The sequence below is a fragment of the Gossypium raimondii genome, chromosome 7, assembly GCF_025698545.1.
Source record: "Gossypium raimondii isolate GPD5lz chromosome 7, ASM2569854v1, whole genome shotgun sequence".
Taxonomy (NCBI): Eukaryota; Viridiplantae; Streptophyta; class Magnoliopsida; order Malvales; family Malvaceae; genus Gossypium; species Gossypium raimondii.
This window is the reverse complement of record NC_068571.1, coordinates 10662531-10678938: the sequence shown is the minus strand read 5'-3', so window position 1 is coordinate 10678938 and position 16408 is coordinate 10662531. Positions and strand designations below refer to the sequence as shown.

The following is a 16408-nucleotide window of genomic DNA, read 5'->3' as shown; positions in this document are numbered from 1 at the left end:
TTTAGGTGAAATTTTGCCCGTGTAATTTAGGTTTTTTTAGGGGATGACATTTGCAGGTAATGAATTCGATTTTAATGGATTTTTATGAGACTATGTTTCTCAAGATTTTAATGACAGATTCCTTCAATTTAGGTTTGAGGTTCGTAATAGTAGTATACTATCTCAGAAAATAAATTCAAAAAATCATTCCAGAAATGTAAAAAAAAAATGGACCGGTTTTGAATTATAATTGGTTTTTGCAGCTAAGATGGTACCTTCTACTGGTTTTTGCTGCTAAGATGGTACCGCTTCTATTGATTTCTGCTGCTAAATGGGAAATAGCTCATCCATACCATTTACTTTCTGGTCATAATCTGGTTTGCACATTATGCATAATCTGGTTTTCCATATCATTTAAGCATATGAGTGTCTTTAAATCACTATTTTTTAATTTAAGAATGTGAGTTAAAATATAATGTTGGGTTCTTATCTATATTCTGGTTTGTATCTTAAATTATTATGTTCTAACTATGACTCAGAATCGGATGTAAACTTATTCATAACCACATTTAAACTTTGCTTAAATCCCAATTTGTACCTCATGTGTTCGGTTTTCTTTGTTGAAAATCAATTGTTTTACTTAGTAACAGTTCTTTTAGCATAGAAAGGATTATGAACACGAATTTTCCTTTATCATGTTTTTCTACAATGACTTCGTGCAAAAAACGCAATCATATAATTAATTGAAAAGAACTATTAGTTTTTAAAACATAGGACTATGAGATCTCGTTTTTATTTCACATATGAAAATAACTAATGTTATAAACAATGGGGTAATTTTTATGTAAAATTTGAAGGTTTTATTTCACCAAAAGATTGCTATAAATAATTAATTTATTAAAGAGTATACCTTATAATTAATTTTTGTTGTCATGTTATCATAAAAGATAAAATAAAATATAAAAAATATGTGGAATATTAAAATTGACTATTAAAATAAAATGTTATTAGAGGATTATCATACCGTATGTTAAACTCATTTTAATATTGGCTATTGTGACTTAAGACAACGGTGAGATGCTAGATTGAAGCAAATGATATTAGGCAATGAAATATTCTTAATAATATTATTATATTAAAATTATTATTAAATATTGTTAATAATTATATTAGTAATGTTATTAAATTATATATTATTTTATTAAATTTTATTTTAACAATAATTATGTTAAAATATAATTAAATAATTTATTTTAATAAATATTGTTAATAATCAAATTATTTATGTTAAAACATAATAACTAAATTAATTTATTTATGTTAAAACATATTATTTTATTAAAATTTGGAGTAAATATTGTTAATAATTAAATTATTTATGTTAAAACATAATAACACTTAACTTACAACTTACATAATACATTTAACTTACAACTTACATAATACATAATAACTTACAACTTACATTATACACTTAACTTACAACTTACATAATACATTTAACTTACAACTTACATAATACATAATAACTTACAACTTACATAATACATAATAACTTACAACTTACATTATACACTTAACTTACAACTTACATAATACATTTAACTTACAACTTACATTATACATTTAACTTACAACTTACATAATACATTTAACTTACATAACTTACATAACTTACATAATACATAATAACTTACATTACATACATTACTTTCATAGATTTAGATTTCAGACTTAATACATAACTTATACACGTACATAACTTACATAATTTACTTAATACATAAATATATATCATATGATATACTCACATAACGCATTTATACTTACCACTGAACAACTTACCATTGTAATTTCTGGTGAAAATCAGACTTCAAGATCTAAGAAATGGACCGGTCTTGGATGAATTTGTCAAGGGTAAGCGACGGTTATCGAAATGGAGTACAGACTTTTCTAAATTTTGCATTTCAATATGCAAGCCAAGAGAACATGATTCTTTGCCCGTGTAAGAAGTGTGTCAACATAAACTGGCATTATCGTGAAGTTGTATACGAGCATCTAATTGTTGATGGGTTTGTTCGGGGTTATAAACAATGGTTATTTCATGGAGAATGCCCGCCTAGTACCTCCTCTTCAAGGATGGATGTAACTTATCCTGATACTGCTTACCATCAGTCTGATAGAGGGGATGACATGAAAGGTATGTTGCAGGATGCATTTAATATGCACAATCATGGTGTCGAATCATTCCTAGCGGACTTTATGGCCTCTGATGATTGTAATATTAGTGGAAATGCTTTTACCGAACCGGGAAGTAGTGTTCGTCATGAAGAGCCGAATGGAGAAGCGGCGAAGTTCTACGCGCTACTTAATGACATGAACGAAGAACTGTATGAGGGATCAAAATTTTCAAAGATGTCCTTCTATGTTCGTCTTTTTCAATTAAAGTGTTTGGGAGGGTGGACCGGAAACTCGTTGACAATGCTGTTAGAGTTTTTGAGAGAGATGTTCCCGTTTGCAAAAATCCCTCGGTCATGCAAAGATATGAAGAAAATGATAAAAGATTTAGGCCTTGGGTATAACAAAATTCATAGTTGCCCAAATGACTGCATGTTGTATTGGTGCGATCGGAGAAACCAACAGCGCTGTCATGTATGCGGCTCAAGCTCAAGATGCAAGCGACTACAATTGAGGTTCAAAGGAAATATGAAGAACTCCAGCTACAACTTAAAGCAGAGGCGGAAGCGAGGGAAGCAGCGGCGGCAGCGAGGGAAGCGGAGGCTGCAGCGAGAGAAGCGGAGCAGAGCAAAAAGTACGACGAACTTCAGCAGCAGCTTTAGATTATGATGAAGATGTTTAAGTCGCAACTTCCGCCTTCATAGTGTATGACATAAATATTTTAATTTGGTTTTAACATTTAACATTTTTTGCAAAAATAATATGAATTCACTTTTATTTATTGATATTAATATTATTTTATTCCCTTATGTTGAAATATTATATAAATTTATTGCTATTGGTTGCTTTTGAATTGTTGCTACAAGAGGACCAAAAAAATGAAAAATTTAATATAAAAAAAATCCCAAAAATAGTGGCGTTTTTTGTATAAAAACGCCACTAAAGAACATGTTCTTTAGCGGCATTTGTAAAAAAAACGCCACTAAAGACCATGTTCTTTAGCGGCGCTTAGTAAAAAACGCCGCTAAAGATCATATTCTTTAGCGGCGCTTAGAAAAACGCCGCTAAAGAACATGTTCTTTAGCGGCTTAGAAAAAAAACGCCGCTAAAGAACATGTTCTTTAGCGGCGTTTTTCCTCAAGCGCCGCTAAAGAACATGATCTTTAGCGGCGTTTTTGTTTGTAAACGCTGCAAACGTTTGTGACGTTTTCGTTAGCGGCCTTTTTTGCGGCGCTTGAGGAAGCGCCGCAAAAACCTTTAGTGGTGTTAAAAAGCGCCGCTAAAGGCCTAAAAAAACGCCGCTAAAAACCTGTTTTGGTGTAGTGTATCTTATAATTTTTATATATATAGATATATAGATTTTTACTTTTACAATTTTATTTTTGTGTTGTTATTATTGCTTTATCTTATATTTATTTATGTGTTCATCATTATTTTTATGAAATGTTAGCCCTAGTTGTCTATTATTTCATGTATAATTGTTTTGACATCTTTTATTTATTTATTTATCATTTTGTTGTGGTTATTCGTGTTATGTTTACATCGTCGTATTTATTATTTTGATACCCATATTAACATTGTGTTTTACGATTTTTTTGAATAAGCAAAATCTCCTGTTTAGATTCGAGAAGGTCGTACCCTAACTTACTGGGTTTCGATTTTAATAATAAATCTAAATACACGAATCTTTTCAAACTTAAGTTTTTAAACGATCACGGGAATTAATAAAAGATCGTGTCTTAACTTACTGGGCATGATCCCTTTTCTAAACCCGAGATCATTAAATGTCTTTTTAAATAAGTAAACTTTGTGGCATGTATTCTCGTATCGGGAATTCGATACATTGTGTCCTAATGCATTGGATATGACATGTCGATTTCTCGAGATGAAGATTTTTCTAAAAAATAATAGAGAGAGTATTTGGCATTTGGAAATATGAGAAAACGTTCCCTAATGTGCTGGGTTTCGATTTTTCTCGTTCAACCAAATAGCTAAATATCTTTTAAAAAAAAATTCAAAATAAGGCAATGTTTTGCGTTTGGAAATTCGAGAAAACGTGCCCTAATGTGCTGGTTTTCGATTTAAAAAAATTTCAAAATACAATGTTTTGCGTTTGGAAATTCGAGGAACGTGCCCTAATGTGCTGGGTTTCGATTTCTCGTTTAACCAAATTGCCAAATATCCTCTTGAATTTTAATCCATGCCATTCGAGTTTTTTTAAGGATCATATTTTAAATTTCTTTAAAGTTTTCAGTTTTTCGACACTAAGACATTAAGTAATCAACTAGGTACCAATTTTGGGCGTATCGAGGGTGCTAATCCTTCCTCGTGCGTAACCGACTCCCGAACCCGTTTTTTTGAATTTCGTGGACCGAACTTGTTGTTTTAATAAAACTAAATCGTTTATTAAAAACAACACTTTTCAAGGTGACCCAATCATACCTCATCAAAAAGGATCGATGGCGACTCCCATTTTCGTTTTCATTTTTCAAAACCCAAGTCGACCCCATTTTCAAACAAAAAAATGGTGTCAACAATTTTTATTGACATGATTAAAGCATTTTATGTGTCTGTTTTATTATTTATAAAGATAATTTATGAAATTTGACACTTAAAAATTACAAACACTTAATCCAGTTGCCATAGTATTTTTGCTTGGATTGTAATATGCAGAATAAGAACATTTAGACAACTTTTTGGAGCTCCATTTTCATAAACTTGATTGATAAGTGATAAAAGTAATATATTTTAATCCTATCTTTAATGCGTTTTTGGATTATTATTTATGTAAATTGGTGAGTTTTATACTCCTAATCCTTTAAATTCATGTTTCTATAATTAGGAGAGTATTTGAGAGTAAAAGGAGAGAAAAAGAGCAAAAATTGGACAAATAGACCAAATTTCCGGAGCCACACGGGTTGGACACATGGCCGTATGAGCCATACGAGCTGGCACACAGCCATGTGTCAGGCTGTGTCAATTTCGAAACTCGCATTTCAAACACGGTAAAAGACACAATTTTTAGGCTTTTCGGGCATTCTAAAGCCTATAAATACTAAATAGAAGAAGAGAATAAGGGACGATTAGAGAGTATTGAAGAAAACAACTCGAAGAACACCATTGAAGCCAACTCTGAAGCAAATTTCCATCAAGATTGAAGACCTCCGTTTAATTTATTTGAAGTTTTTATGAGTTTCTTTATTTCTTGTGATTATACTGACTTTGACTGTTTTTATTTACAATTATGAACTAATTCTCTAGATACCTAAGGAAAATGAACCCTATAACGAATTTTATTATTTGATTTCTATTTTACGTGATAAATATTGGATTCTTGTTCTTAGTTATGTGTGCTTATCTCTTGTTTTAATATTTCCTGAATATTAATGCATGTTTAATGTGCTTAAATCAAAGGAGGAAAATCCCCTGTTTAAGAGTAGATATAACATAATTGAGTGGAGTTGCATGCAATCTTAGAAATAGGATGACATAAATCCATCGGATTAGAGTCAAATCTAATAGGGGAATCCATAGATAGAGTTAATGTGATAATAGGTGTTTTAATTAGAAAGAAATTTCAATTAATCAACCTAGCGTCAGTTGCTCTTACTCTCGAAAAAGATATTAGCATAATTTAGGGATTTCTACGGATCAAGATACCAACTGAATAAATCGTTTGATTCAGATTCATAATGATAGATGAAGACTAGGTGGATTTTTTCCTGGGTATTGTTTAGCTTCTTGGTTATTATTCAATTATTTTCCTGATTTATTCTCTGCTGAGTTCTTTAGTTAATTAATTTAGTAGATTTTAGCTTAAAACAATCACTCCAATTTTTCGGTTAAATAATAAGAAAATAATAATTACTAGTACTTTTAGTTCCCGTGGATACGATACATTTACTCATCGTAGTTATACTATTTATTGATAGGTGCACTTGCCTTTATTATATTTTTAGTTAATTTCATGATACATCATCGATTCGTGTTTGAATGAAATTGGACAAAACATGTAAGAAATGTAATTCAGCTTTTGTTGCAGTTTTTCCATTGTTATGGCCCACCATTGCATTTCTATTTGTTATATTGTCGCCTATGGTTTTAAATATAAGTGGTTCTACCATTAACAAAGACGGAAGATCATTGCGTGTTGAGGTACAATCTGTTAACTCTTTAATTTTGTATAAAATTAATCACTCTCTTTTGAAATAGTCTCATTTCTCTGTAGTTGTGTATAGCAGTGAGTTTATTGACGTGTGAGATATTGGCCCGATCACTACACCAAAATAGGCTTTTAACGGCACTTTTAGCGGCGCTAGGACAAAAAAACGCCGGTAAAAATCGAGCATTAGCGGCGCTTTATAAAAATTGCCACTAAAGATCGAGCATTAGAAAAACACCACAAAAAACAAAGCCCAACAACGTCGTTGTCTTACCTTTCGAGGCTTTAGCGGCGTTTTTGAAAAAGCGTCGCTAATGCTCGGGCTTTAGCGGCATTTTTTAAAATGCGCCGCTAATGCTCGGGGTTTTAGCGGTGTTTTTGAAAATGCGCCGCTAATGCTCGGGGTTTTAGCGGCGTTTTTGAAAAAGCACAGCTAAAAACATTTTTATCTTAATTGGTTTATTTATATTAATTAAATAAAATTCAATTTATTTCTAATTGAATATTTAAAATCTTAAAAAAAAAATAATGACACGTAGAAATAATTTGAAAAAACACATGGAAAAATTAAAATACTATTATTAAAAATAATTAAAGTTTTTTGGGTACATGATTACTGATTGTTTTTAATTTATATATATATTAAAAATTTCTTATATAATCGTAAAAGAGATAGTATTAATTTTAAAATATTGAATTAATTATCACTATAGTTTAGGGTGTTTGGTTTAGGGTATATGATTAATTTAAGATTTAAGGTCAGTTTAGGAGTTCATATTTTAAGGTTTAGGGAGTATGGATTTAGGGATTATGAATTAGGGATTATGGTTTAAGGGTTGGGATTTAAGGTTTAGGGGTTAGGGGTTAGGGGTTTAGGGGTTAGACGTTAGGGGTTAAGAGTTAGGGATTTAGGATTTAAAGATTTAGAGGTCAGATTAGGGTTTTGGGTTTAGATTAATTATTTTTAATTTATATTTTAAATATGTTCTTATATAATTGTAAAAGAGATAATAATAAATTAAATATATTGAAATTATGAGTATAGTTTAAATTATTTAAGAGATATATAATAGATAGACGTTATATGTATTGAATGGTTAATTTAGGGTTTAAGGTTAAGGTTTACTTGAGATTTGTTAAATGATAAAATTTTATACAATTAATTAATGCTTTTATATTTAACAAAATTTAATCTAAACCATTTGATCTATTTAAATATTAGTTTAAATAGAATTAATAAATAAGTTAAAAAAGTAATAGATTGATATGAATATTTAGGTATAATTATTTATTTTGGAGAGGACCAAATTATAAGAAATAAAATTAAAATACAAAATAAAATGAAATAAAAAAAACTAAAATTTATAATTTTATCCAACTCTTATAAATATTACTTAAAAATTTTAGAATTATTTATTTAAAATTTATATGAAAGATACAATAATTGAATGTAAAAAATATGCGAGCTTTAGTGGCGTTTTCAGCAAAAAAACGTCTTTACTATGTATTAAAATTTTCCAAAACGACCACGTTTCAATACAAGAATTTAATTTCTTAGTGGCGATTTCAGAAAAAAACGCCACCATAAGGTCAAAACACCGCAAAAATTTTGTTAATTTAGACAAAATGGTGAAGTTTTGAGTTGCGAATTTAATGGATTTAGTGGCGCTAAGATAAAAACGCCTCTAAAGATGAGCATTAGAGGCGCTACTTGGGAAATGCCGCAAAACTTCATTTTAATTTAAACAAAACTATGTCGTTTTGTCTGTCGAAATTAGCGGCATTAGCGGCGCTACGCTAAAAACGCTGCAAAAGGTGAGAATTAGAGGCGCTATTTTAAAAACGCCGCAAAGCTTCATTGTAGTTTATAGATAACGGTGTCATTTTGTCTGGCAAAATTAGCGGCATTAGCGGCGCTATGCTAAAAACGCCGCAAAAGGCGAGAATTAGAGGCGCTATTTTAGAAACTCCACAAAGCTTCATTGTAGTTTAAACAAAACGGCGTTTTGTCTGGAAAAATTAGCGGCATTAGCGGCGCTAGGCTAAAAACGCCGCGAAATGTGAGAATTAGAGGCGCTATTTTAAAAACGCGGCAAAGCTTCATAGTAGTTTAAATAAGACGCTTTCGTTTTGCTCTCCTGTATTTCATCCCAACCCATACCCGAAATAGCTTATTATTTCCCCTACAATTTTTCCCCAAATCTTCCTCAAATCAAGAACCCTAGTCTGCTGCATCGCCCTCCACGACCCAAACCTTCCCCAAATCTGTTGCATTGTCGTAGACTGTCCCTTCTGTCGTCGCACTCCTTTACCGTTACACTCCTCTGCATCAATTCAACCGATAAGGTTTTTCTCTTTTGCTAAAAAATCATCTTGCTGTGGGGCTTGAGCAATGTACATGTAATTTGTTTATATTCTCCTGTACATAAATTGTTTTACACCTACTTCCGTGTGTTTTACACCTGCACATAAATTGTTTTACACCTTCATTGATAAGTCAATGCGCAAATTGTTGATGGGTTTTAGAAAATTTTTCACTATTTAGTTGTAGGACAGAAAAGATTATGTATTTCTTCTTAGAATTTTATCTATGATTGAATTATTTTGAAAGAAATGTGGTTTCTTGCTGCTTGGAAGTTAGCCAAAAAAAATGGATTATTTGGCTAATAAATGATTTGATTCTCCGACCTTGTTCTGTTTTTCCAAAGCTAACCGCTTTAATCCATCAACAAATAAAAATTATTCTTGAGAAAATAAAAACAAACAAAAAATAAATGGGAAAGCTAGGATTGTGGGATCTTGAGAAACATTTTGCGTTTTATGGGGCATATCACAGTAACCCAATTAACATTTTGATACATACTTTATTTGTGTGGCCGATATTTAATCATGCTTTGGTTCTGAATTATGGATCTGCTTTTTCTATTTTCCTATGCTTGTTTTATGTAGTTTTGGATAAGAAAGCTGGGTCTTTGGCCGCGTTGCTGTGCTTAGCTTGCTGGGTCGGAGCTAGTTCCACCGCTGCAAAATTTGGCTATTCTCTGGCCTGGAAGGTAAATTTTTGTTCTTTTGTTGTAAAGTATCAGCCTTAGTTTGATTGAATGATTGGAATTTTCTGAATGAATTGTCATTGTAGTGGATTGATTTCTTGGGTTTTGCATGTTAGGTTCCGTGTTGGAATCTTTGTACTTGTCGGAAACCTTCCAATTTTGCAAATAAAAAGTTTTTTAGTTAATCATCTTTCTCTTCCAGCTACTGATATACCCGTTGCATTTAGGCGCTTTTGACATGTATTTTGCAAATCATAATAGGATTTAAGCAAATGGACTTTGTTTATTTATTTATGTATATAATACTTTTATGTTTTATATTTACTGTACAAGTTGGTATCTCACATTTTCTGAATAAATTTCTGCAAGTTGTAGCCAATGCAAATTGTTGTTTTAGCCAATTGAACAAGTTGGTATCTCACATTTTCTGAATTCATTAGTGCATAATTTTCTGAACAAGTTCGTATATCACCCCATATATGGTATGGATATATAACCTATATTTCAATTTTATTAACAATAAATTTTATAATTTTAAAAATAATTGTAAATTTTATTTTTTAAATATTAAAACCTATATTTTTAATATATCACCCCATATATGGTATGGATATATAACCTATATTTCAAATTTATTAGTAATAAATTTTTCAATTTTATAAATAATTATAAATAAGATACATAAAAGTGATATACTTACATAACACATAAATTACATAACCAAAATTTGTAATATATAACTTACATAACTTATTAATATTTATATACATTTTAATATATATATTTATAAAATTTATATATTTTTCAAAATTTATCAATCATATCATAACTTATATATAAACTTAAATATAAACTTGCATAACTTACATAATAACATAATAACTTACATAATACATAGCCTACATAACTTACATAACTTACATAATACACAACTTACATAACTTAAATAACTTACATAATACATAACTTTCATAACTTACATTATACACAACTTACATAACTTAATTAATATTATACACAACTTACATAATACATTACTTACATAACTTACATTATACACAACTTACATAACTTAATTGCATTATACACAACTTACATAATACATAACTTACATAACTTACATTATACACAACTTACATAACTTAATTACATTATACACTACTTACATAACTTACATAACTTACATTCTACACAACTTACGTAACATACATAATACATAACTTACATAATACACAACTTACATAGCTTACATAATACATAACTTACATAACTTATATAATACATAGCTTACATAATTTACGTAATACATAAATATATATCATATCATAACTTACCTAACTCATTTATACTTATAACTGAACAACTTACCCTTGTAATTTATTATCAACATCAGGCTTTAAGAATTAAGAAATGGACCGGTCTTGGATGAATTTGTCAAGGGTAAGTAATGGTTATCGAAATGGAGTACAAACTTTTCTAAATTTTGCATTTCAATATGCAAGCCAAGAGAACATGATTCTTTGCCCATGTAAGAAGTGTGTCAACATAAACTGGCATTATCGTGAAGTCGTATATGAGCATCTAATTGTTGATGGGTTTGTTCAGGGTTATAAAAAATGGATTTTTCATGGAGAATGCATGCATAGTACTTCCTTTTCAACGATGGATGTATCTTATCCTGGTACTGCTTACCATCAGTCTGTTAGTGGGGATGACATGGAAGGTATGTTGCGGGATGCATTTAATATGCACAATCATGGTTTGCAGTCGTTCCCAGCCGACTTTGTGGCATCTGATGATTGTAATCTTGGTGGAAATACTTTTACCGAACCGGGAAGAAGTGTATCTCATGAAGAGCCGAATAGAGAAGCGGCGAAGTTCTACGCGCTACTTAATGACATGAACGAAGAACTTTATGAGGGATCAAAATATTCAAAAATGTCCTTCTGTATTCATCTTTTTCAGTTAAAATGTTTGGGAGGGTGGACCGGAAACTCTTTGACAATGTTGTTAGAGTTTTTGAGAGATATGTTTCCCTTTGCAAAAATCCCTCACTCAAAATTGTGGAATAGTTGTTAATTCCTCAATTACAAGTTATGCTAGTGCTAGGGACAATAATTCTGTTGAGGGAAATGTGGAATATTTCGGATTTCTTACTGACATAGTTGAGTTGGATTACTACGGGAAATGGAAAGTTGTCTTATTTTGAGGTGATTGGGCTGATGTTAATACTGCTCGTGGAATTAAGCAAGATCAATTTGGTTTTACAATGGTGAACTTCTCTCGATTGATTCACACATGACAATGATTGATAGATGAGCCGTATGTAATTTTGTTTTAATTTAGTTTTATTTACAAAATTGTCATTTATCACATAATTTTTAATCAATTTCAATTATGTTGCCGTCCCACTATATTTAACTAGGGTATATTTTATACTTAAGTCCTTCCTCATTTAACTTTCAAGCTATTTAATAAACTAAATACAATAATTACTAAATTTTACACCTTTTACAAATTAGTCCTTTTCCTTTAATTAGATATCTAAGCGTTAATATTTCTGAAAAAAAAATTTAATACAACCCAAATGACTCTATAAATATTCTAAAAATAATATTTAAGAGTCGAAACGAAGGAAATTTGTGGTCCCGAACCATTGTTCCTTCACCACTAAAAATCAGGTTATTACAACATAGCTTTCGAAAGCCCATACTAAGCTCGGATAAGTGTCTGAATCATATTTTAATTTTATTTAAACTTAAAAACTTGAAAAAAAAATATTATTGATTAGGAGTGATCGTAGTTGCTTTGGCAACGAATATGACGTCTCGATAGCTTGACCCAATGATCGGATCAGGTAAAGGAGTGTTACAGATAATTATTTAAATATTATTACAATCAAATAATAGTAAAACTACCGAATATCAAATAATAATAACTAAACATCTTAAATAATAATGAAAAACATTACTTTTTTTTATGATGGAAACAAAACATATTAAATAATACAATTGTATATATTTTTATTTTGAATGAAAATGCCTTGATAATGCATATATTATCTTGTAAAATATTAGTTTTAATTGGTGTATAATTGTAACACTAATTAAGTGATAATTAATCTCAAATAATAAGTGTAATTTAATACGGATCCAAAGTCCACTTAAGTAATAATAACTATTACATTGAAAATATTATTAATAATTAAATAATTAAATTTATACATTACATTAGATTACCAATATATTGATGTTATCTTTTATATATATATAATATTAATCTCACACGTTTATTTTTTAATTTTAACATTATTAATTATTATCTTATTTAAAATAGGATCATATTTATATATAGAATCATATTCATTTAATTAAAAATATTATATTTTATTATTTTAATTTATCCAATTATATTTATATTCAATGATTTTATAAATTTATAATTTTATTAATCAATAGAATATTATATTATTTTGAAGTATAAATTTTAAATGAAATAAACAACTTAATTAATTTCACACTAATATACTATCATATTAGTTAATATTTAATTAATATTATTTTACTATTATCACATAATAATACTAATAAATTATTATTCTAATGTCAATTTAGTAATATAATTAACAATAAAAGATTTTTTATTGATTCAAAAGTTTCTCCAAACTTGTGGGTTTTTTTATTTATACATTATAGATAAAGTATTTAGAGTAACCATGACATTATAAAAGTAAAGATACAAAATTAAGTAAAAACTAAAGCTTGAGCATAATATAGAAACCGAATTAAAATTTGACCATTATTAAATAATATAAATAGAAGTAAAAAGATTATGTATTCGGACAAGATTTTAATCAGAATGAGGTATTTAAAATTGAGGTACCAAATAATATAAAAAATTAAAATATGAAGATATTATAGGGACTAAAATTTGGATCATTTTTATTGGAAGCTTATTTTTTATTTGGACAAGTGTCAATAAAAGAAATTGGTTAGACAGAGTTATAGATTCGGCCAATTTACCATTAAAAGCCTAATTTTTTTAAATTTATCGAAATGGGCCCGGTATTTTATTATTTACCATAACGGGCCCTTTTCTCCCAAACCGCGTCCACGTCAGCGCGAAGTCAGGGAACGTGTCAGCAAATCGCGTCCACATTAGCGCGCTCTGCTGACGTGGCAACAAATCGCGTCCACATAAGCGCGATTTGTGTCCACGTCAGCAAAGCGCACTGACGTGGACGCAATTTGTTGCCATGTCAGTAGACCCCCTAGGGACGCGATTTCCCCGCGCGTGAGCAGTGCAACGATCATTTTTTTGACCGTTGCCCCCTAGAGGTGCTCATGGGTCGGGCGGCCTAGCCCTACAGCTCGCCCGAAATATGGGAGGGTTCGGTTAAAATATAGGCTCGAAATATGGGTTTGGGAAAAAAATGAGGCCGTCAAGAAGACATTTTGGCCTGGCCGGAGCCTGCCCGCCCGAATATAATAAATATTTTTATTTTTTATTTTTTATTTTAAAAATATTTTAAAATACTTTTTTTATTTTTTTAAAATTTTTTTGGTGTTTATTTAAAAAATGGGTCGGGTCGAGCCAGGCTCGGACTTATGAATTTTTTCTCGGGCCGGGCCTGGACAAAATTTCAGGCCCATATTTCACGGCCCAAAAATTTTTTCTGGGCTCGGCCCAAACTCGACCCATGAGCACCTCTATTGCCCCCCAACGGTAAAAAAAAATCTATAAATACCACCACCCTTTATTTTTTTCTCACAAACTAGTGCTCTCAAATTTCCTCTCAATTTCCTCTCAATTTGCTCTCAAATCCATATTTAATCTCAATTTGCTCTCAATTTTCTCTTAAATTTCTCTTAAATCCCTATTTTTAAATAATTTAAAAAATTATTTTTTAAAATTTTTTTAAATCGTAAAAATTTGTCTTTATTATTAAATCAATGGCCGGAGAATTGACTGTCTTGATAATCAACTCATATCCGTCAAACAAATGAAAATAGTAAGTGTTAAATTTAATTTTTAAAACAGGGAAAACGCGTCCCCAGAGGCGTGCTACGTGGCAGCAAATCGCGTCCACGTCAGCGCGCTTTGCTGACATGGCAACAAATCGCGTCCACGTCCCCTGACATCGCACTGACGTGGACGCGATTTAGGGGAAAAGGGTCCATTCCAGTAAATAATAAAATACCGGGCCCATTTCGATAAAATTTAAAAAAAAATGGCTTTTTTTGATATTTTGCCCTATAGATTCTTCTTTCTTTCTTTTTTTTTCCTATAAAAAAATATGTGTGTCCTGCGTATAACAATGAAATTTTTTAGAATTTTTTGCAATTTGGTGAGGTGAGGGGTCTTTTATATGTGGCAGTTGTTTAAAAAGGAGAGCGTTTACCAAATCAATTCTATCATTAGGAGGGATTGGGGGGAAAACCAAATTCTGTTTTGATTAGGAAAATGTTTTAGTGGAATATCTGTCGTATTCTTATAGCATTGAATTAGGAAGCTGATAGACTAATCAAATCAGCTCATCTGTCACCAAAAAAATATATTAAAAAATAGTTATTTTTTTAACTCCACAAGTAAGTTAAAAAACTGCAAAGTGTATTATTTTTTGGGCTAGTAATTGATACACTAATGATATACTTTTAATTTATTTTACAAACAATCTTAAAAAATTGGCATGTGTTTTTTTTTAAATATTTATTATTTTTAATTATTTTACTATACCCTTATCAACCTCTGATGGGCGTCGAAACTACCAAATATAAATTCCTACGACAAAATAATAGTAATTAGCAGTATAGAGCAGTAGGGTCGAATCCATAGGGACTGACTATCTAATTTTGCCTTTTTCCATGACCAGAATCGATGTCGCGGTCACAGTAATGCCCACGACCTATGTGTAGAAATGCTAAAAATAAATAAATGGGGGGTTTAAATTGGTTAAGATAAATAAAGAAGAAAATACAAAAAATAAAATAAAACAAATTCAAAAATATTTAAGAAAATAAAATATTTTTTAAGCTTAACCTTAGCCTTGGTGTACTCCAAACTTAAATCGATCCTTGAAATAGATTTTTCCTTCCAAGCAATAAGCTGGTTATAGCGACCAAGAACGTTCCGGTCGCCATCTTTTCCTTAAATAGTCAATCTCGGTACGACCTACAAACAGACTCTTGCCAAATTTCTAATTGTGATACACGTGTTTGCAATTTAAGAATTTGACAACCTTGCGCTCTGAAAAACCCAACTCGAATCAACGGCCTCAACCAGGTGGGTCGTTAAATCCGATCTCTATCTCCCTTGACGGAATCCAACTGGCTTTTCCCACCTAGAGACGTCAATTTTTTCGTGGGAATTCGAACACAGCACGACCGATTCGTTTTCCCAATTGTACGCCAAACAACTCCAACCCAAATATGCACTTTTTGAATCAAAGCTGAATCAATTTTAAGGGACGAATTTGTACTATCTATATACTGGAGAGATAGAAAATACTGCGTTGAGAGGTTTTTTGAGCGAGCTCATATCTCACGATTGTTTTATTGGCATAATTTCTGAGCTAAAGCTAAAAAGGATTTAGTTAATCATAAAAAGAATCATAATAAATGGTTTAAATAGAATTATGGAAAGTGGAACGAGAAAGGGCCTTAGAAGGTAATTAAACCAAAAAGGTTAGAAAGAAAAAAAAATGAATGAAACAACATGGGAATTGAGGCTGGAAAGGAAAGAAAAAAAGAAAAGAATTTATTAAAGCCAAATCCAAAGCTAAAGTGTGTTCAATTAGCTGTAGTCATTAGTTATTTATACACACTTTTAGTCCTAAAATTTAGCTAGATTTTTCCTAAATATTATCACCAAATAATCCTAAATATTATCACTAAATAATTTAAAATTTAAAAATCAAATTTAAACTAGAATTTAAACTAATTACAGAGTTGTAACAATATAAAAAATCCTTCAATTTTTATCCAGCTACTTTTTAAAAAAATCTTCAACCCTTCAATCTTTATCCAATCATCTTTGAATC

General features: G+C 30.4%; 1 long non-coding RNA gene across 1 annotated transcript; it reads left to right on the top strand.

Moving 5' to 3' along the window:
- Nucleotides 1-8464: 8464 nt before the first annotated feature.
- Nucleotides 8465-11778, top strand: LOC105764134 (uncharacterized). The gene is made up of 3 exons (XR_008197724.1): nucleotides 8465-8665; nucleotides 9269-9372; nucleotides 10975-11778. It is a non-coding gene; the product is annotated as an uncharacterized LOC105764134 (long non-coding RNA).
- Nucleotides 11779-16408: the final 4630 nt, after the last annotated feature.